This window comes from Phocoena phocoena, chromosome 3 (assembly GCF_963924675.1).
Source record: "Phocoena phocoena chromosome 3, mPhoPho1.1, whole genome shotgun sequence".
NCBI classification, from domain to species: Eukaryota; Metazoa; Chordata; class Mammalia; order Artiodactyla; family Phocoenidae; genus Phocoena; species Phocoena phocoena.
In genome coordinates, this window is record NC_089221.1 from 156,198,399 (window position 1) to 156,220,205 (window position 21,807).

Below are 21,807 nucleotides of genomic sequence, written 5' to 3' on the forward strand. Positions count from 1 at the left end.
CACAGAACTCTACACTTTAAATGGTGAATTTTATGGTATATGAAATATATCCTGATAAAGTTGGAAAAAAAGGGCACACATGCACACCAAAAATTTCAGAAATGAAGAGGAGATAGACTCAAGATAAAGCAAAGACAACAGGAAAATAACATGGAAGATTTGATGCCGTTAAATCCAGAACTTTCTAAAAACATCTAGAAAATACAATTAAACAGCACTGGCTCAAGGAGGAAGAAAAAAACCCTAATAATATTTAAAGAAACTAAATTATTAGTAAACAATACTTTGTAAATGAAACAACAGACTGAGGTAAGTTTAATAAAAGTTTTAAGGAGAAGATCATTTCAGGGTTATATAGAATCTGGAAAAAAATACTCTCCAATTCAAATTTTAATACTAAAATAACCGAGATACTAAAACTAGACAAAATTAGAAGAAAAGTAACTCATAGGCCAATCTACTCCTGAACATGGGTGCAAAACCCTTCTAAGTAAAATATCAGCAAACTGAACCAAAGCAATATATATATTAATATAAGCATGTCAAGGTTGTAATATTCCAGAAACTCAATGTTGAGTTAGAAAGTCTACTAGTGAATTCAACACATTAATAGGCTGAGGGAGAAAATAGCAAATGATATTCTCAATACATGCACACAAAGAATTTGATAAAATTCAAGAGCTGCTCATGATTAAAAAGAAACAAAACCCTGGGCTTCCCTGGTCACGCGGTGGTTAAGAATCCACCTGCCAATGCAGGGGACACAGGTTTGAGCCCTGGTCCAGGGAGATCCCACATGCCACAGAGCAACTAAGCCCGTGCACCACAACTACTGAGCCTGAGCTCTAGAGCCCGTGAGCCACAACTACTGAAGCCCACGTGCCTAGGGCCTGTACTCCGCAACAGGAGAGGCCGCGGTGGTAAGGAGCCCGTGCACCACAGCGAGGGATAGCCCCCGCTCGGCAACTTGAGGAAGCCCATGGACAACAACGAAGACCCAACACAGCCAAAAATAAATAAATAAATAGATTAAAAAAAAAAACAAAACCCTAATGAACTTTTGGCAAATTAGAAATAGAAGAAGCTATATACTATATGGCAAACATTACACTCCAGGGTGAAATGCTAGAGGTAGTTCTTAGCCAATCAGGAATAAGATTGGATACCCAGTGTGCTCTTTCCATCCGGTATTGTCCTATAGGTCCCAGACAGTGCAGACAAAGAAGAAAAAGAAATTCAACATAAAGGATTAGAAAAAGGAAACCAAATAGTAATTATTGTCTGATGATATGCTTGTATAAATAGACCCCCTCCCTCCATTTAGAGACAGAAGACTGGAATTAATAAGGTAGTTTAGCAAGTTGCTGGATATATAATCAATAAACAAAAATCAATTGTCTTTGTATATACTGCAAAAAAAAATGAAAATAAGTAAATCTACTAAGGCAACAAAAATATGGGGTGGTTAACAATAAAGTCACAAATATTTTGCAAGGGACTTTTAAATGTCACAGTTCCAACAGCCTTGGGTCCAACCCAAGCATGGCAATGGAGGAGAGAAAAGGTGGAGTCTGGGGCTGTCACCTCAGACACAGTCTTCTGCTGTGGGATTTTCTGGTACCAGCCTCCAAGATAGAGTCAGAATGTCTTGAGTTAAAGAGAATATTAAGTAGAGCAGCAGTCCCCAACATTTTTGGCACCAGGAGCCAGTTTTGTGGAAGACAATTTTTCCACAGACCTGGTGGCGGGGGGATATGATGGTTCAGGCGGTAATGCGAGTGATGGAGAGCGGCAGATGAAGCTTCGCTTACTCGCCCGCCGCTCACCTCCTGCTGCGCAGCTGGTTTCTAACAGGCTGTGGACCGGTATGGGGGTTGGGGATCCCTGAAATAGAGGGCGTAGGAAGCTGCCCAGCAGCGACTATCCTAAAAGCTTCATCCTGCTTTCCCCTAGTTGCAGCTGGTGGCGTTGACCCAGCAGGGGCATCTCCAATCCCACCTAGACCACTCACCCTCCCCAGATGTGCCTGCCGGGCCCAAGGGGAACAAAGGGCTTTGGCGGCCGGCCTGGTATGTTCCAGCCTCAAGCTTCCATACATATTTTTAAGATAAATTTAATTTTGTGAATAGGTAATACATTTGTATTGTTAACCAAACCAAACTAAAAAACCTTGGTGATGGGTTACAGATGGGACACAGAGCTTGGAGCAGGAAGCAGCTTATTTGGAGTGAGCATCACTGGCTGTCTCAGGGCTGCTGTCCCAGCATCCCTTTCCTTTGTAGCTATCTTCTGCCTCTTTCTCTCACTCTTCCCTTTATCCTTTGACTCTGTCTCCTGTAAAAACTGCATTCTCTGGCAACCTTCTAGAGGAAGGAAGAACAAAGACAGCGTTTCCTTAAACTGCTCTTACACCTGAGAAGACAGCCCAGCTCCTCCTGTTCCCTGGGCCTGATGTGACCAAGAGGTAGGTGATGGGTCTAGCTAACCTCCAGGGCAGATTTCTCCTTGTGTTCCTGACCCCAGTCCCACCCCGTGAGCCATTATTGCCTTCCCTACATGGGGGGACAGGCAATGGCCAACCGTGGGAGCACGACTAGCCCGTCAGGGTTGTCTACACCAGAGATGTGGGGGACTCCAGAATGGAGGTAGTTGATCTTCTTTGGTTGCTGGAGTGCAGGTGAGGGAAGCCACCATGAGGGGTGTAGTCCTGGTTTAGGGGCAGATGGGGAGGGGCATTTTGGTCCAACAGCAGCACTGCAAAGGCATGAAGGCAAAGTGTGCTTGGGGCCCACATTTCAGACAGGGTTCAAAGCCTTCCTGGTCAGGAATGCACTGCCTGGCCGGCACAGACAGAAGAGGACTACTGCACTCACAGTGTTTCCTTTCCACGTGTGCTCCCTCCTGGGGACCTGGGAGGGACTGGGGAGGAGGCCTGTATGGGTGGCTGAAAGGCCAGGGTCCCAGGATAAGGAGAGCCTGAGAGCAGAGATCTGGCAGAAAACGAGGAGCCTCCTCCCCCCAGTCACTTGGATCCTGTTTGGGACCCTGGGCAGAGGTGGCAGCTAGTTGTCACCGTGGTCTTGGGACTGAGCCTGGAGCAGGGCTGGGGGCTTTGCTCACCCAGTGCCCTGACCTTGTGTGGCTCAGTGAGTTTCTGAAATATATGCCAACTGCCCATTAAAAGCACCCCAAATTGTCCGGAGCAAGAAGGTGGTATGTTGTGATAATAGTCTCAAATTTCTGGAGTGGGCAGTGGCCTTGGGTTGTTGGCCTTGTCATTCCAAGGACAGGGAGAGGGGTTGTTCCTCTGGGTAGTGATGGATTAATGACAAACCTTAGGAGTCTGGGTGTCCTTGCCCTTTAAATCAAGCCCCAACATAGAATTTAGCATTTTCATTCTGATTGGAATTTAGGGTTTATTACTGCCACTAGAACCATCCCAGAGAGTGTGGCTTAAATGTCAAGATATATTTTTCAGGTGCATAAGACACCAAAGATCACAGCTGTCTGGAAGAGTGAATTTTAATTAGCAAAGGGATCCCATAAAATCTCACCAGCCCTGATGAAACAGCCATGCCAGGCTTTGTTCAGCCCCGGTATTTATTACATACTCAGATGGCTGGTGATAGTATCCAAAGGACCTCGGGACTGTGTTAGTGGGAACCGGTTTTAACTTTCAAACCTTATCTGTCAAGTCCCTTATGCCAAATACCTCTGGAGAAAGAAAGAGGGCTGCATAAAGGCACTCTATGAATACCTAATAGTGTAGTGTTGCCCCTAGGGTCTTCCACGCACTGTGCTTCCTTAGCAGTTAATTTATATGGTCTAGAAAGAATTTGTTCTTTGAGGGCTTGTGGAGCCACTCACATTTGGAAAGGAGCCCTGTTACTAGTTCTTACTTCATTTTCCCTCACACCTGCTTTCTCTACTCCCAGTCTTTGAGTCCTCAGCACTGCCAGAGAAAGCCAAGGGTGTCCCCTCCTTTGATGCCAGCAAAGACTCATCCAGTTCAGTGACAGTCCAGCCAGCCCTGCCCTGGTAGCTGGGTACTCAGAGATGAGTGGGGATGTCTTATTGCTTTGAAGAACTCACAGTCTCCTGATGTGTAAGCAAGCCGACTGTGACACTGAGTGACAAGGTACCCTGGCTACAGTGTGACTGAGGTAGGCGGTGAACACAGAAGAAAACTGAGGAAGGTGTGTGAGTGTGTGTGTTGGGAAGGTGGTGAACTCACTAAGTAAGAGCTAGGTTTTACAAGATGAATAAGACTTTACTAAGCAAAAGAGGGGATATTACTACCGACGTTACAGAAATAAAAAGATTATAAAGGAATACTATGAACAGCTATTTGTCAATAAATTAGATAACAGATGAAATGAACAAATTCTAGGAAGATGAAGTGCAAAAGCTGACTCAGGAGGAACTCGAAAATCTGAACAGACCTATAGCACATAAGCAGATTGACAACAAAAGCACAGGCAGCAAAAGGAAAAAGAGATAAGTTGTACTTTGTCAAGAGCTTTTCTGTTGTGAAGGACACCATCAAACATGTAAAAATATTTGTATATATGATAGGGCCCTGTATTTAAAATATTGAAGAACTCTTACATTTTACTAAGAAAAGACAAATAACCCAATTAAAATGGGCAAATGGTGAATTCCCTGATGGTCCAGTGGTTAGGACTCCACGCTTCCACTGCAAGGAGCACAGGTTTGATCCCTGGTCGGGGAACTAAGATCCTGCATGCTGTGCTGCATGGCCAAAAAAAAAGGACAAATGAACAGAATATACATTTCTTCGAAGAAGATATACAAGTGGCTAATAAACACATAAAAAGATGTTCAACATCATTAGCTATTGTGGAAATGAGAGTAACATCGACATATATACTCTACCAATGTAAAATAGATAGCTAGTGGGAAGCAGCAACGTAGCACAGGGAGATCAGCTCGGTGCTTTGCGATGACCTAGAAGGGTGGGATAGGGAGGGTGGGAGGGAGGCTCAAGAGGGAGGGGATATGGGGATATATATATACATACAGCTGATTCACTTTGCTATACAGCAGAAACTAACACAACATTGTAAAGCAATTATACTCCAATAAAGATCTATTAAAAAAAAAACCACAATGAGAACCACTTCATACTTGGCTTGGCTAGAATAAAAAAGTCACATAACAACAAGTGTTGGTGAGAATGTGGAGAAATTGGAACCTTCATATACTGATGGTGGGAACATAAAACAGTACAGTCATTTGGGAAGACAATATGGCAATTCCTTGAAAGGTGAAACATGGAGTTACAATATGACCCAACAATTCCACTCCTAGGTATATACCCAACAAAAGTAAAAACATGTTCACACAAAAACTTGTACAGGCATACCTTGGAGATATTGTGGGTTCGGTTCCTGAATACCATAATATAGAGAGTCACATGAATGTTTTGGTTTCCCAGTGCATATAAAAGTTATGTTAACACTATAGTCTATTAAGCGTGTAATAGCCTTACATTAAAAAAACAACGTATATACCTTAATTGAAAAACACTTTATTGCTAAAAATTGCTAACCATAATCTAAGCCTTCAGTGAGTCGTAATCTTTTTGCAATAGTAACGTCAAAGATCACTGATCACAGGTCGCCATAACAAACATAATAATGAAAAATTTTGAAATATTGGGAGAATTACTAAAATGTGACACAGAGACACAAAGTGAGCAAATGCTGTTGGAAAAATGGCACCAATAGACTTGCTCAACACAGGGTTGCCATAACCTTCAATCTGTAAAAATTTCAATATCCTTGAAGGCAATAAAGTGAAATACAATAAAATGAGGTATACCTGTACAGGAATATTCATAGTAGTTTTATTCATAATAGCCCCAAAGCAGAAACAACTCCAAAATCCATCAACAGATGAATGGAACAAAATATGGTATACTCATACAGTAGAACATTATTTGGCAATAAAAAGGAATAAAGCTCTGGAATAAAGGAATAAAGCATGGATAAACCTTGAAAACATTATGTTATGTGAAAGAAATCAGTCATAAAAGACCAATTATATGATTCCATTTACATGAAACGTTCAGAAGAGGCAAATTTACAGAGACAGAAAGTAGATTACTGGTTGTTTAGGACTGGAGAGGAAAAGGGGGTGAAGGCTAATGGGTATGGAGGTTTGGGGGAGAGTAATGAAAATGTTCTAAAATTGATTTTGGTGATGGTTCATAACTGTGACACACTAAAAACCATTGAATTGTACACTTTAAAAAGGTGAACTTCATGGTATGTTAATTGTATCTCAGTAAAATTGTTAATAAAAAAAGAATTCACTAAGCAGTAAGAAGAGCATGCTGGGCTGGGGAACGGCATTATAAATGGGTGTGTTTGGGAACTTGGAACATTTGATGTGATGATGGCAGCTGGCAGTGAGTTGGGGGCACTGGTGTAGCAGAAAACGAGAGCAGTGGGCATGGGCTGGAGCACGTAGGCTGTGGTGCCTGGATTTTCTTTGAAGGCCATGAAAAACATGAACAGGAGGGTGGTAAGCAGAAGAAAGACTACTCCAGAATGAAGAGCATGTGGCTGAGGCCAGGGCTGAACCGGGGCAGGGGGTGCCAGGCATGGGGAATAGAAGGTGGATTTGAGAGCCAGGTGGAAGGTACTAATCTTTTCACAGCTTTCTTGATTTTATTTTAATTGGAAAAGATGACAGAAAAACTCAAAATGGAATTTGAAAACAAACCAACAAATGAAAAGCCTCTGAACAGTCCTCCCTACCTTCAATGAATGCTCCTTTTCTTTGGAGAGCTGTGGCTGGGGATCACAGTCAAGCTACTTAACTCTTTTTTTTAAAATTGATTTTTAAAATTGAAGTATGGTTGATTTACAATGTTGTGTTAATTTCTGCTGTATGCGAAGTGACTCAGTTATACACATACATACATTATTTTTTATATTTTTTTCCATTATGGTTTATCAATATTGAATATAGCTCCCTGTGCTATACAGTAGGACCTTGCTGCTTATCCATTCTATACGTAATAGTTTGCAACTAATAACCCCAAACTCCCAGTCCATCCTGCCCTCAACTCCCACCTTTTGTAACCACAAGTCTGTTCTCTATGTCTGTGAGTCTGGTTCTGTTTTGTAGAGAGGTTCATTTGTGCCATATTTTAGATTCCACATATAAGTGTGGTATCATATGGTATTTGATACCATGTCATATGGTATTTGTCTTTCTCTTCCAGACTTACTTCACTTAGTATGATAATCTCTGGTTGCATCCATGTTGCTGCAAATGGCATTATTTTATTCTTTTTTTACGGCTGAGTGATATTCCATTGTATGTATGTATCATATCTTCTTTATCCATTCATCTGTTGGTAGACATTTACATTGTTTCCATGTCTTGGCTATTGTGAATAGTGTTGCTATGAATATGGAGGTGCATGTACCTTTTTGAATTATAGTTTTGTCCAGATATATGCCCAGGAGTGGAATTGCTGGATGATATGGCAATTCTATTTTTAGTTTTCTGAGGAACCTCCATACTGTTTTCCACAGTGGCTGCACCAACTGACATCCCTGCCAACAGGGTAGGAGGGTTCCCTTTTCTCCGCACCCTCTCCAGCATTTGTTATTTGTAGATGTTTTAATAATGGCCATTCTAACCAGTGTGAGGTGGTACGCCATTATAGTTTTGATTTGCATTTCTCTAATAATTAACCACGCTGAGCATCTTTTCATGTGCCTATTGACCATCTGTATGTCTGCTTTGGAGAAATGTCTATTTAGGTCTTCTGCCCATTTTTCGATTGGGTTGTTTGTTTTTTTGTTGTTGAGTTGTATGAGCTGTTTGTATATTTTGGAAATTAAGCCCTTGTTGGTCACATCATTTGCAAATGTTTTTTCCCATTCCATAGGTTGTCTTTTCATTTTGTTGATGGTTTCCTTTGTTGTGCAAAAGCTTGTAAGTTTGATTATGTCCCATTTGTTTATTTTTGTTTTTACTGCCTTGGGAAACTGACCTAAGAAAATATTGATACAATTTATGTCAGAGAATATTTTGCTTATGATCACTTCTAGTTTTACAGCGTCTTGTCTTTAAGTCTTTAAGCCATTTTGAGTTTATTTTTGTGCATGGTGTGAGGGTGTGTTCTAACTTCATTGATTTACATGCAGCTGTCCAACTTTCTCAGCACCACTTGCTGAAGAGACTATCTTTTCCCGTTTTATATTCTTGCCTCCTTTGTCAAAGATAATTGACCATAGGTGTGTGGGTTTATTTCTGGACTTTCTATTCTGTTCCATTGATGTATGTCTGTTTTTGTGCCAGTATCATACTGTTTTGATTACTGTAGCTTTATAGTATTGTCTGAAGTCTGGGGTTATGCCTCCTGCTTTGTTCTTTTCCCTCAGGATTGCTTTGGCAATTCTGGACCTTTTGTGGTTCCATGTAAATTTTAGGATTATTTGTTGTAGTTTTGTGAAAAATGTCATAGGTAATTTGATAGGGAACACTTTAATTCTGTAGATTGCTTTGGGTGGTATGGCCATTTTAACGATATTAAGTCTTCCAATCAAGAGCATGGGATCTCTTTCTGTTTCTTTGAATCATCTTTAATTTCCATTATGAAAATTTTATAGTTCTCAGCATATAAGTCTTTCACCTCCTTGGTGAGGGTTATTCCTAAGGCTACTTCTTGAAGCCTCGGTGTCCTACCTCGGTGTCCTAGCCTACCTGCCTGAGAGCCGTAGTGAATGTTAAATGTGATAGTATATGTATGTCACTTAGCACTGGTCCCGGCATAAAATGAGGGCCAAATAAAGACCCATTCTTGCCCACATATGTGGTTACTTCTTGTATATTTGGAAGAATGAGATGGATCTCATTCTGAGTTCTTCTTTCCCTTAATTGGGCATCATGTGTGTTTTTTTCATATTGTGTGTTTGTGTGTGTCTGTGTGTGTTTCTGTTTGTTGATATTGAGGAGGAGTTTTTTTTTTTTTTAAGTGGGAAGATGCACAAAAGAGACTATTTACTTTAAGCTTTTATTTATTTATTTTTAATTAATTAATTAATCCTTATTTTGGTCTCCTGCACTGTCATGGAGAAGAGATGTGAGCTTAAGCTTTTAATATTCATGTGTCTATTATTCTTTATATCTTCTGTAATTTTTGCTTTATGAATATTGATGCTATGTTATTTAGGTATCATTATCTATGTTGAGAATTGCACCTTTGACCGTAACAAAGGGCCAATCTTCATATTAATTAATGTTTTTCACCATGAACCCAACCTCCTTTATACTTTTTCTCCTGCATTTCTGATATAAGTTGTTCATACTTTTATGTTTATCTTTCCCAATTATTCTGTTTTAGTTATATCTCTTGTACCTAGAGTGGAGTGGGATGTTGCTTTTTGGGACATTTTTGATTGCGTAGGTTTTTTTTTTAGAATTACAAAAAAATTATTTATTTATTTTTGGCTGCGTTGGGTCTTTGTTGCTGTGCACGGGCTTCCTCTAGTTGCGGTGAGCGGGGGCTACTCTTCATTGTGGTGCACGGGCTTCTCATTGCGGTGGCTTCTCTTGTTTCGGAGCATGGGCTCTAGGCACGCAGGCTTCAGTAGTTGTGGCTTGCGGGCTTTAGAGCTCAGGCTCAGTAGTTGTGGCTCACGGGCTTAGTTGCTCCGCGGCATGTGGAATCTTCCTGGACCAGGGCTTGAACCTGTGTCCCCTGCATTGGCAGGTAGATTCTTAACCACTGCGCCACCAAAGAAGTCCCGATTGTGTATTAATCTATGTACTAGCCCACATGACAAGTGTGTTTTGCCTTAGTTCTGTCATATAATTTAGTTTTTAAGGCTGTTAAAAAACTCCATATATTATCTGTCTTTTTATGTGTATTTCTTCCGATAATTAGAAAGGTATCTATTATTATTATTGTTTTTATTGAGATAAAATTGACATGTAACATTGTATGAGCTTTAGGTGTACAACATAATGATTTGATATATGTACTACTTAGTCTTTATATCATTTTAAGGCCACATCCGATTCTATTGTGCTGGTGTGTCATCATTGCTTTTTAGTAAACCTTGTGTGGTAGACTGAGATTGTCTCTAATTTTGCAGAGATGCTCTAAGCGTCTCTGTGTTTAGTCCTGGTTTTAGTCAGGACTCTTTGGTTGTAAGTGACAAAGATGACTTGAGTAGCTGAGGGATATTGGTCTCTAGGCCTCCTGGGGGAAGGGCCTTGCCCAGGAGCCCCATGTGCACCAGTGCACAGATTTCATCATGCCCTTGCCAGCATCCAGAGCTACCATTTAACTTTCCTATTCTTTGCTAATTTAGTGGGTGTAAAATGAAACTTCAATGTAGCTTTAATTTTAATAGCAAGGGGTGAAGATGTCTATGGATTTGTTTGGTGTGGGTTCTTTCTCCTGTGGTGGGACTGTGTTTATTCCTTAGCTACTGCCCATGGGGCTGCTTTCAGACTGTGCCGGAGAATTGGGGCACAGGGCCTAGCCTACACGTGGTCTTCCCATTTCTCAAGAATATACAGAGCACGTCTCCAACTGTGTAGCAAAGGCCAGTGTGTTCTGCTCCCACCATGGGGCCACCTCTGTTTCTGTGGGCTGCCTGAGAGGGGCCAAGAAGGTGATAAGTGAAAATCCATCACAACTTCTGGAACCAACTCAAAGGACACACTCACTGCAGGAACACCAGCAGGACTCAGCCAAGCTCAGAGATATTGTCAGGAGAATGATTCCATTTCAACAGATGCAGTCCTTGTGTGGGGAGGTCTTTGGAGGATAGCTTACAAAAAGCCTAAAAACTGTCTGAACGGTATTTGTGTAGGAGGAGAGAAGGAGAAGGGAATTTGGTCTTTGCTTGAATCCAGTGTCCTTTGTGTTCTTCTTTTGTGGGCTGTCTGTGCAGCAGCTTCACCCTCAATTGTTTAGTTTCCTTTTCTGGACAGAGCTGTGAGCAAAACATGACAAGTGGTGCTTGGTGTGGCAGGAGTATAAATCAGTAGTGGGACCTTGGTTTACACAGAGTCTTATACAATGTCATCTATGTCTTATACATTGTTTTACTTGAATAACAACCTTTAGATTTCAGGAATTCCTGAGTGTGCTTCAGTTTTCTAAAATCTTTGAATGGAAAATGGTTTATAAGATGAATAGAAAATTTTATCTGATTAGTAATATTTTTCCTTATTAGAATTTTGGATTTCATCTCTGCAGTGTAACTGCAGGCACATGCCCTGGGTCTCAGGTACGTTTGGGTGTCGGGATCCCTTTGCAAGAGCAGCAAAGCGGTTTGGTGTGAAAAATAAATCCTCACCCAAAATGAAAGTTCCTCTGCTCTGATTTCTCTCATAAGTTGGATCTTATTTGCTTTCTATTTTTCAGAAATTCCTCAAAGCATGTGGTCCATCAAGAGCATCATTTTTATTTCTCCATATTGTTGGGGGGACTTACTCATTTGAAAATGCTGTTTTTTCTTGCTATTTCTTAGCTATTTTGGAAGTAGGGGGTATGATATGAATATGGTTCACCATCTTGAATTGGCCATCTCTGTTTGGCTCATTTAGCTTTAAATATTTGATCCATGAGAACTTTATTTTAGTGAAAGGAGTATGGTTGTGACCTGGCATTAAATTTTTAGTATTATTTTTAACTGATTAAATTTCCAGTTGTCTTAATGCCTTTTACTGAATGAGCTATGTTTGCCCTCTGATTCAATGGTTCTCCTCTAACACATATCAAATCCCTGCTTGTACTTATACTATTTCTGAACTCCCTTGTCTGCCCCGATTTCTCCTTCTTGGCGGTGGTGCCAGGTGGGTTTATCACATCCAGGAGAGAGTGCTAGTCCTGCTTTGTTACTTTTGGTTTCCAGAAATTTCCTGGATATAACTTTATTTTCCTTCTGATAGATTGGCTTTTATTTATTTAAATGCCAACATTTTATTTATTTTTTAATATTTATTTATGTATTTATTTGATTGCACAAGGTCTTAGTTGTGGCTTGTGGGCTCCTTTAGCTGTGGCTCGCCAGCTCCTTAGTTGCAGCACATGGGCTCCTTAGTTGTGGCTCCAAGGCTCCTTAGTTGTAGCATATGAACTCTCAGTTACAGCATGCATGTGAGATCTAGTTCCCTGACCAGGGATTGAACCCAGGTCCCCTGCACTGGAAGCATGGAGTCTTATCCACTATGCTGCCAGGAAAGTCCCAATATTGGCTTTTAAATCTCTTCCTTTTCCAAAAAAAAAAAAGAGAAGAAAAAAATAGAACAAGATACTATCCTAAACCAGAAAGAAAGAAAGGAAGGAAGGAAGGAAGGAAGGGAGGAAGGAAGGAAGGAAGGAAATGTCAAACCAAACCAAACTTCAAACCCAACCAAATCCTGTTAGGATTTTGTTTAGGATTGAATTAAGCTTATAGTTAATATGGGAGAGAATTGAGATCTGTATTAGTTTTCTAGACTTCAATGACAAATTGCCACAAACTACATGGCTTAGAACAACAGAAATTTAATCTCTCACAGTTATGGAGGCCAGAGGTTTGAAATCAAGGTGTCAGCAGGCCCTGCTCTTTCTGAAGTATCTAGAAGAGAATGTGGTCCATGCCTTCCTCTTAGTGTCTGGTGGTTACTGGCAGTTCTTGGCATTTATTGACTTGTAGACATGATTCCAATCTCTGTCTCTGTCATCACATGGTGCTCTCCCTGTGTGTCTCTTGCCCTTTTCTTATGACACCAGTTGTTTTAGATTAAAGACACACCCTACTCCAGTATGACCTCATATTAACTAATTACATCTTCAATGACTCTATTTCATAATAAAGTCACACTCTGAGGATTCAGGAAGAATATGAATTTTGGGAGGACACTCAAACCCTGTAGAACATCTTTAAAATTTGTATCAGTATTGTATTCAAGAACAAGGTATGTCTATTTATTCAGGTCCTCCTTTACATCATTTAATATTTTTTTCATATAGTTCATTCCTAGTTGAAAATTTTTTTGTCCTTTTTGTGAATGATATAGTTTCTTCTGTTACACAAGCTAGTTGCTATTGTTCTATGGGAAATCAATCTTGTTTTGGATATAGATTTTATAACTCAGTGTATTATCTTATTATTTTTAGTAACTTTCAGTGAGTTCTCTTGAGTTTTACAGGTTTGTAATTGTATCATCTACAAATAATGATACTATTGCCAACTCTTTATGAATAGTTAAACTTTGTATTTTGTTCTCACATTTAATTGTGAGATTCCAGACTTTGGCTAAAGTGGTATTTTGAGGTCTTCACCTTCTAGAGTTACTTCTCATCTGGATGGAGCCTGGGGTGGTGAAAAGACAGCTCAGGTTTTCTGGGTAAGGCAGGTCACTCCTCAGGCCAACCACTGTCAGCATTAGAATCCACCAGGGCGTCTGGGAGCTACTCCTGCACCCCTGGCAGGCAAGTACCAGGGGTGGACAGCTGCTTATGCCTGCCCTGAATCTGTGACTCCTACCTTTGTAGGGTAGTAGACCTCACTCCTCCCCCATCCAAGTCCATGTTTTAGGCTGACTCCAGTACTCTAGGTATGGCCAGTCACTGTATTCCATTCCCTGGGAATGGCAATTCACTTGGGGCAGGGGTGGGGGGTTGCACTCGACTCAAGCCAGGGCTGGACAAGCTAATTTTGGGACTCTTTTTTTTTTTTTTTTTTTTTTTGTGCTACGCGGGCCTCTCACTGTTGTGGCCTCTCCCGTTGCAGAGCACAGGCTCTGGATGTGCAGGCTCAGCGGCCATGGCTCACGGGCTTAACCGCTCCGCGGCATGTGGGATCTTCCCGGACTGGGGCATGAACCCGTGTCCCCTGCATCGGCAGGCGGACTCTCAACCACTGCACCACCAGGGAAGCCCTTGGGACTCTTTTTTATGAGGAAGTCTCTGCCTTGTGGACCTGAGATGGGGAAAGAGTAGCCCTGAAACTACTAGGGCTACACATGAAGGACAGCCTGCCTGAGGCTCAAACTAGCAATAATGACACCAAGTTATAACAGCATCATTTACTTATCTGGGTGCAGCCATACCTGCAACTAGTTACTCTTAGATTTTTAAGGTACATGAGCCAATAAAGACCTTTTCAGTTATGTCATCTTGAGTTAAGTTTTCCACTTTCAACTGGAAGACACTTGAAAGACATTCACCCTATTAATCTCTTGTCTTAAGCTTGGGAGGTTAAACCCAGGGCTGTACTCACCTGCTGTTCAAAAACAGTGTGGTCATGAGACATTTTGTATTTACTCACTCAAATAGTATGTGTTGAGCACCTACTATGTACAAGTGCTGTTCAAGCCCTTGGGATACATCAGAGATCAAAACAGAAAATGATTCCTACCTTCATGGAGCTCACTTTTTAGTGGGGAAAGTGGGTAATAAGCACTAAAAATTAATGAATAAATTATCTAAGATGCTAGAATATGATCAGTGCTGTGGGAAGGCAAAGAAGGATAAAGTAAGGGGGATGAAGAGGTGGTTTTCGACATTAAAAAGTGTGGGCAGGTTAGGCCTCATTGAGAAGGTACTTTTTGGGCAACAGTAGGTGGGGCATGAGGTCTGTTACTGGAACACCCCCCACCCCCTGAACTTGGGGCAGGGAGGAGGTGGTAGAGATGGAGAAGCAGGTGGGTTTGCTGAGGATAGTTAGGAGCTAGAGCTGGCAGGACTGTGTGATGAGCAGGACACCAGGGAGGAGGGCAAGGGAGGTTTGAGATGACTCCTAGGTCTGGGCCATTTGTCAGATGGGCCTGGATAGAGCAGGGAACTCCTGTCCTCAGGCAAGAGCTGAGTGTGTTGAATTGCGGTGTCCTGGGGACACCTAGGAGATCCGGACAGGCCCTGCCTCCCATGGGGCTGGTCTCATGGACTGGGCCCTGGTGTCCTTTCCATTATGTCTTGGCTGTTGGGTGCATGTGGTCAGCATCCCTCTGTATGCATGGTTGCTCGAGCTGGGAAGTGGGCTGGACAGTTGTGGGCCTGGTCTCAGGCCTGTCAGCTCCTGGTCCCCTCCCACTCTCCCTGCCCACTCCTGCGCTCAGCTGCAGGCCAAGCTCAGCTGCTACCCTTGTGTCTGGCCTTGGACGGGGACCCGGTGTCTGTTTCCCTCTTGGGCGGCTTGGGCAGGCAAATCCAGAGCACCTGCACTGAGAGTGCCAGGATTGCACCGGGGGTCTCCCAGGACTCCTTTCCCTCTCTTCTCTCCTCACTCAGCCAGCACCCACGAAGTCCACACACTCCTGTTCATGTTTGTTGTTCACATTTCTCTGACGGATTTATTTGCCCTCATTTGCATAAGAAATACCACACTCCCCAACTTAATGAGCAGGCCCATCTGGCAGCGCAGGCCTCCTCTCAGCTGAGAGCTGTGCGGCCATGAGCTGTTATAATTAGGCTGTTCCCTTTCAGGATTGAGGAAGGACTGTCCGAGCGAGCAGGTTCTTGACACAGCCCCTGAACCAGGGCTCTCCGCAGCAGGTCAGAGCCGGCTCCCTGGGCTGCTGGCTGTCTCACCCGTATGCCCATCTGTTTGTGCCGTCTGGGTTGGCCCTGCTTCTCCTGAACTGTCCTTGGCTGGGCCAGGGCTTGGCCACCATCAAAGTAGGCATTTCATAGTAATATTGCAGAATCAAGCTGGTAGCAACCTCATGACCACTTGGTTGAGCTTGTCCCAGGATGGAAGCACTGGAATCCTAAAATATGATGTCTTGGAAGGGATGCTCTGGAAATTCAGCTCTGGGCAGTGCTTAACTGAGCTATGTCAGAGGTGACACTCCAGAGACTGTGCCCTAATCTCTCAGATGTCACTCTGATGACCTCCATACTAACCCCTCACCCACCCATGGCTTCCATCCACAATGGTTACTGCCTATTCCTCTGTGCCAAGCAGGCTCCGTGCTGGCCTCAGAAGAGGTGAGAGACTCCAGCCTCATGGGGGTGGGAGCTTTAGGATACAGACACCCCCATGTGAAGATGTACTGCTAGAATAGGGTGAGGGTTGAGGGAGCCCGGCCAGAAGAACGTCTGTGTCTGACTTGAGTGGGTCATGCCTGGTCCAGCATTGGGGAGTGTACCCCCGGTCTGCCTGCCTGAGTGCAGAGTGCCAAGGCACCCTTTTCTGCCCCAGGCTGCCTTAAAGCTTGGCTTCATCATGGCTATCCTGGCTCCACTCCTGCCCCCTGCTCACTCCAGGAGTCCTGTGTGCTTAGTGAGCACTTCTTGCCTTATTTCTAGTAATGAGATAAAAATTAATGCTACTAAATGAGCAATTTCCAATAAGGGGTGATGGAACCACCAAGTATCCTAGGAGGGTGGGACAGGGGAGAACAGTGGTTGGAGAAGGTGGCAGTGGGTGGCATGCTGCAGTTCATTTCCCCTCCTTTTTGCCTACAGGAAGGCTCAGGGGAAATAGTAAGTCAAAGGGAGAATATGCTAAGTTCTAAGCTGGCAGCTGGAGAGAGACTGAAGGGCTCCTGTGAGTGCGCCAAGCTGCCTGAAGGCTAGAAGGGGATGGAATTGTGCCTGGACCCCTGAGACTGAAATCTGGGCTTGAGGAGGAGGATTCTGATGCTGGAAAGAGCACGAGGGGCCTGAGTGGTGACCGGTGAGAGTTAGTGAGTTCCTTAGTCTTAGTGTTTCTTCCAACTGAATTCTATATTTGTATTTTTAGAAAATTGAGGTATCATGTCAAAGTGCATAAAGTGCACTCATATCATGACCAAGCAGGACCCTATAGGGCCTTCCTGGGACAGATTCACCCCACCCCCCAAACTCCGTCTGCCTCATGTTTGCAGAAAAACTTTAGTCTCCTAGGCCTTCCAAAGAATAAATTTAATCAGAGAAGTGAGAAAATGCAGAAACAAAGGAAAACAGTCAAGCAAGACAAAATAATATTAGTTTAGCCATTAAACAAAGTCAAGGACATTTAGTTCCTCCTCAAGAGCTATAGATAATATTCTGAGCCATATCCTTTGAGGTGTTTTGCAGATACTGAAACTCCCACCGTGTGGAAGAAGTTAACTGTATGCTGCTCACAAACACCTAGACCCCAGAATGGTTGGAACTGGAAGGTTGATGATGTTGACTCCCAATTACCTCACCACCAACCAAGCAGAAGAATGTCCATGAGCTGATCACACACCTCACAACACTCTCCCTCATCCTGCCTTTAAAAAAGCCATCGGGTGGGGGGGCTTCCCTGGTGGCACAGTGGTTGAGAGTCTGCCTGCCGATGCGGGGGACGCGGGTTCGTGCCCTGGTCTGGGAGGATCCCACGTGCCGTGGAGCGGCTGGGCCCGTGAGCCATGGCCACTCAGCCTGTGCATCTGGAGCCTGTGCTCTGCAGCGGGAGAGGCCGCAGCGGTGAGAGGCCCACGTACCGCAAAAAAAAAAAAAAAAAAAAGCCATCGGGGGTTCAGATTTTTTGAGCATTAGCCACCTGGACTCCTTGTTGGTGCCTGCAATATATGCTGCACTTTCCTTCACCACCACCCTGTATCAATAGATTGACTTTCCTGCACATGGGCAAGCCAATCCAAGTTTGGTTCAGTAACAATATTAAGCAGATCTTTACAGTGAATATCTCTACATGTATAGAGAGGCTTATCAGCACTCTGTAAGGGTCCTATACTAATTACATTTTTACTTTCAGTATTTTATCATGCTTTGACACCTTCTGATGCTTTGCTGGCTGGAGTGATACTGCCCCTTCCAGCCTAAAAGCACCAAACAACTTGCCTATAAGAGTGTCTTTTATATACAAACCAACCAATCCAAACGGCTTCCTTTAATTCACAGGCTAAGCCAATATCCCCCTGCCCTAACTCACCCCCGGGACAGGTACCAGACAGCTAGAGACCATCCCCATAGTCCAGAGCTTGCCAAAATTATTCAAACTATCCAATCCTAAACTTGCCTACTTGCCTCTCCCATTTCTTCCCTGGGAACCACAATATGAGCACTGGCCATGCTTTCCTCTGGGTCCTTCTGCCTCCTGACCAACCTGGTGCTTCCCTAAGTGGCCCTGCATGGCCTGGCATGCCCTCTTCTCTTGGGAACTGTAAGTAGTAAACTTTTCTTTCAAAGGCAGTTGTCTCTCTGTCTGTCACCATAGCATATCTGATTAAAAACAAAATTCCATTTCAAGACAGCCCCCATCACGTCCCTTCCTAGTCTATATACTCCTCCATCCCAAGATGTACCACTGTTGTGATTTCTATTATAACAGAGTTTTGCCTGTTCTTGTCCTTTATATAAATAAAGTCATTCAGTGTATTCTCTTTTGTGTCTGGCTTTCACTTGGCATAATAAGATTCATCCATGTCACTGAGAATATTCCTTTCTCTCTCTCTGTCTCTCATAGTATTCCATTATATACATAGGTCACAATTTACTCATTTCTTTGTTGATGGGTGTTTGAGTTTTTGACAGTTTCACTCCCTCTCTATACCTATTTCTCACAGAGTTTCACATTTCATTGTTATTAGACTCTTTGTCAACTATGAAGTAAATTGCAAGTATCTTACAAGTCGCAACTGTGTGTGTTTTGTATTCTGTCTCTTAGAGCCCAGTGCCTAGTAACAGCTATTCTACATCCATTTAGCAAATAGTTCTTGAGAACCTACCATGTGCCAAGGTGTTGTCCTAGGTGCTGGACTACCTCCCACAGGGGGCTGCATTCTAGTGGCGATGGTGGTAGTGGGAAGAACAGATAGCAAATAAGCAAGAAAATAGATCATATAATTTCAAGAAATGGTATACATTAAGGAGAAACTAAAGCAGGGTGAGGGTATTCAGTGTATGTGTGGCAGTGATTATTACAGGCCAGGAAGTCAGGGCAGTGCTCTCTGACAAAGTGCTTTTTAAATCAGATACCTGAATGCAGTGGGGGAGGAAGCCCTGTGGGAGAAGAGCATTCTAGACAGAAGGGAATAGCATGTGAAAAGGCCCTGAGGCAGAGACATACTCTGTTAAGGTGCAGCAAGAAACTGAGAAGGGCTGGAGAAATAGACCTGAGGGGGAGAGTGGTAGAAGTGTGATCATATGGCCCTGGACTTGACAGATTGACTGACAGACACACTAAAAGTTATTCAGACTTGAGTATGTGGAATACATTCTATTGAAAAAGATCTAAGCTTGTCTATTCAAAGAAAACAACTGATAGTATTTGTGGCTGAAGAGAAAATTTGAACTTTCAAGTGAAAATTAGAAATTTGGGAAACATGTACCTACCACTGTGAGTTTAACAGCTTCTCAATACATAACTCTTCTGATGAGACTAATGATGATTTAATGAATGTGATTTTTGATATTGTTTAAAGCAGCGTGTCGACATTTGGAAGCTCTGTATGATTTAGAGAACCAGTGTTTTCCAAATGGCCATGCATCATGTTTCTGTTGAGAAGACAGTCCTCCACTGGGGCTTTCTCCCACTCCCACAGGTCTCACTGGGTGTGCCAAGAATGCAAGTCCTGATAATCTCTTTACTCAAGCTGTTTCTCGGAATTGTTTGTAGTGAGCTGCCTTGAAGGGTGAGGCACTGTCTCCCTTTAGGTCGAAGAGCAGGCTTGCTGGCTGTGTGCTATAAAAGACATCGGTTCCTAAGCTCAGGGTCTGTCACTTGCAACACAAACCCACTGCTAGTGTAGCATCTATCCGGGCTGCTCTGCATCACCTCTGTGGGACTTGAGGGGCGAAGAGAAGGGCTGTATACAGGCTGATGCTTACAGTGCTTGCTGTGGAAGCATGCTGTGAGTAATAAAGTCCTTTGTCTCTCACAAAGGAATCTCATATCTTTTGCCAGCATTCATGAAACAGCAACAAGCTGGTTTAGTACCTTGTAAGTAGGATAAAGTCAATCCCAGTCCTGACAGTTACAAAATCATGCATGGGCAAAGGACCCATTCAAAGCACAAGACAGAAAAGTGAATTTTAATGGAACAGAGTACAAAACAAAGCTTACTGCTGAGGTTTCAAAGTTCACACTGCAACCAGCAGGGCTGGTGGTAGGTGGAAGGAATGAAGTGCAGGCACCTCACACCCTTGAGAATGAGTGCCTCCTTGAGTTTGTACCCTGAGTGCCTCACTCACCCTTGTTCTGGCCCTGGCAACTAATCTTTAAGAAACAGCTTCTTTAAAAAAATTTTCTTTGAGGAACCTCCATACTGTCTTCACATATATATGTGGAATATAAAAAAATAAAACAAACAAACAAATTAAAGACAAACAGTCTCACAGATACAGAGAACAAACTATTGATTACCAGTGGGGAGAGGGCTGCGAGGAGAGGTAAAATAGGTCAAGGGGGTTAAGAGGTACAAACTACTATATATAAAATAAATACAGAGAAAACCGTAGTTCAAAAAAACACATGCACCTCAGTGTTCATAGCAGCACTATTTACAATAGCCAGGACATGGAAGCAACCTAAATGTCCATTGACAGAGGAATGGATAAAGATGATGTGGTACATATATACAACAGAATATTTCTCAGCCATAAAAAAAATGAAATTGGGTCATTTGTAGAGACGTGGATGGACCTAGAGAGTGTCATGCAGAGTGAAGTAAGTCAGAAAGAGAAAAGCAAATATCGTGTGGAATCCAGAAAAATGGTATAGATGATCTTATTTGCAAAGCAGAAATAGAGACACAGATGTAGAGAACAAATGTATAGATACCAAGGGGAAAAGGGGTGGGGCGGGAGGAATTGGGAAACTGGGATTGACATATATACATTATTGGTACTGTGTATAAAATAGACGACAGATGGGAACATACTGTAGAGCACAGGGAACTCTACCCAATGCACTGTGGTAACCTAAATGGGAGGGAAGTCCAAAAGGGAGGGGATATCTGTATGTGTATGGCTGATTCATTTTGTGCAGTGGAGGCTAACACAACATTGTAAAGCATACTCCAATAAAAATTAATTAAAAAAATAAAACAAGTTACAAGGATGTAATGTACAGCACAGGGAATACAGTCAATATTTTGTAATAACTTAGGAGTATAATCTATAAAAATATCGAATGACTATGTTGTACACTTGAAACTAATATAATATTATAAGTCAACTATACTTCAGTTAAAAAAAAGAATGAAACGGCTTCTTGTTGAGCTCTGGTGTAGAATCAAGTAAGAATATCCGTAATTCTCTGAAAAAGCTATTAAAATACTCCTCTCTTTTCTAGTTGCATCTCTGCGGGAGTCCTGATCTTCTTCTTATGCTCTAACCAAACAACACATCATAACAAACTGAAGCAGTAACAAAGATGGGAACCCAGCTGCCTCTCTTAATCCAGGCATTAAAGAGATTTGCAAAACTACTAAACAATGGCATACTTTGAGCTACATTTTCCCATTTGTCTCAGAAAATATAGCTAGTCTTTACTAAAAAATGTGTTATTTATAAAACCATGCAATGGGCTTATTATTGTTACTTTTAAACCGAGTTAAGGAATAAGTGTTTTTAAAATGTCTCAGTTTAAAATTTTAATGTGGTAAACATTGATGGGTGTAACTCACACAAAACAAAAATTCTTTGGGGTTCTCAATAATTTTTTTTTTTTCTTTTGCGGTATGCGGGCCTCTCACTGTTGTGGCCTCTCCCGTTGCGGAGCACAGGCTCCGGACGCACAGACTCAGTGGCCATGGCTCACGGGCCCAACCGCTCTGCGGAATGTGGGATCTTCCCGGACCGGGGCACGAACCCGTGTCCCCTGCATCGGCAAACGGACTCTC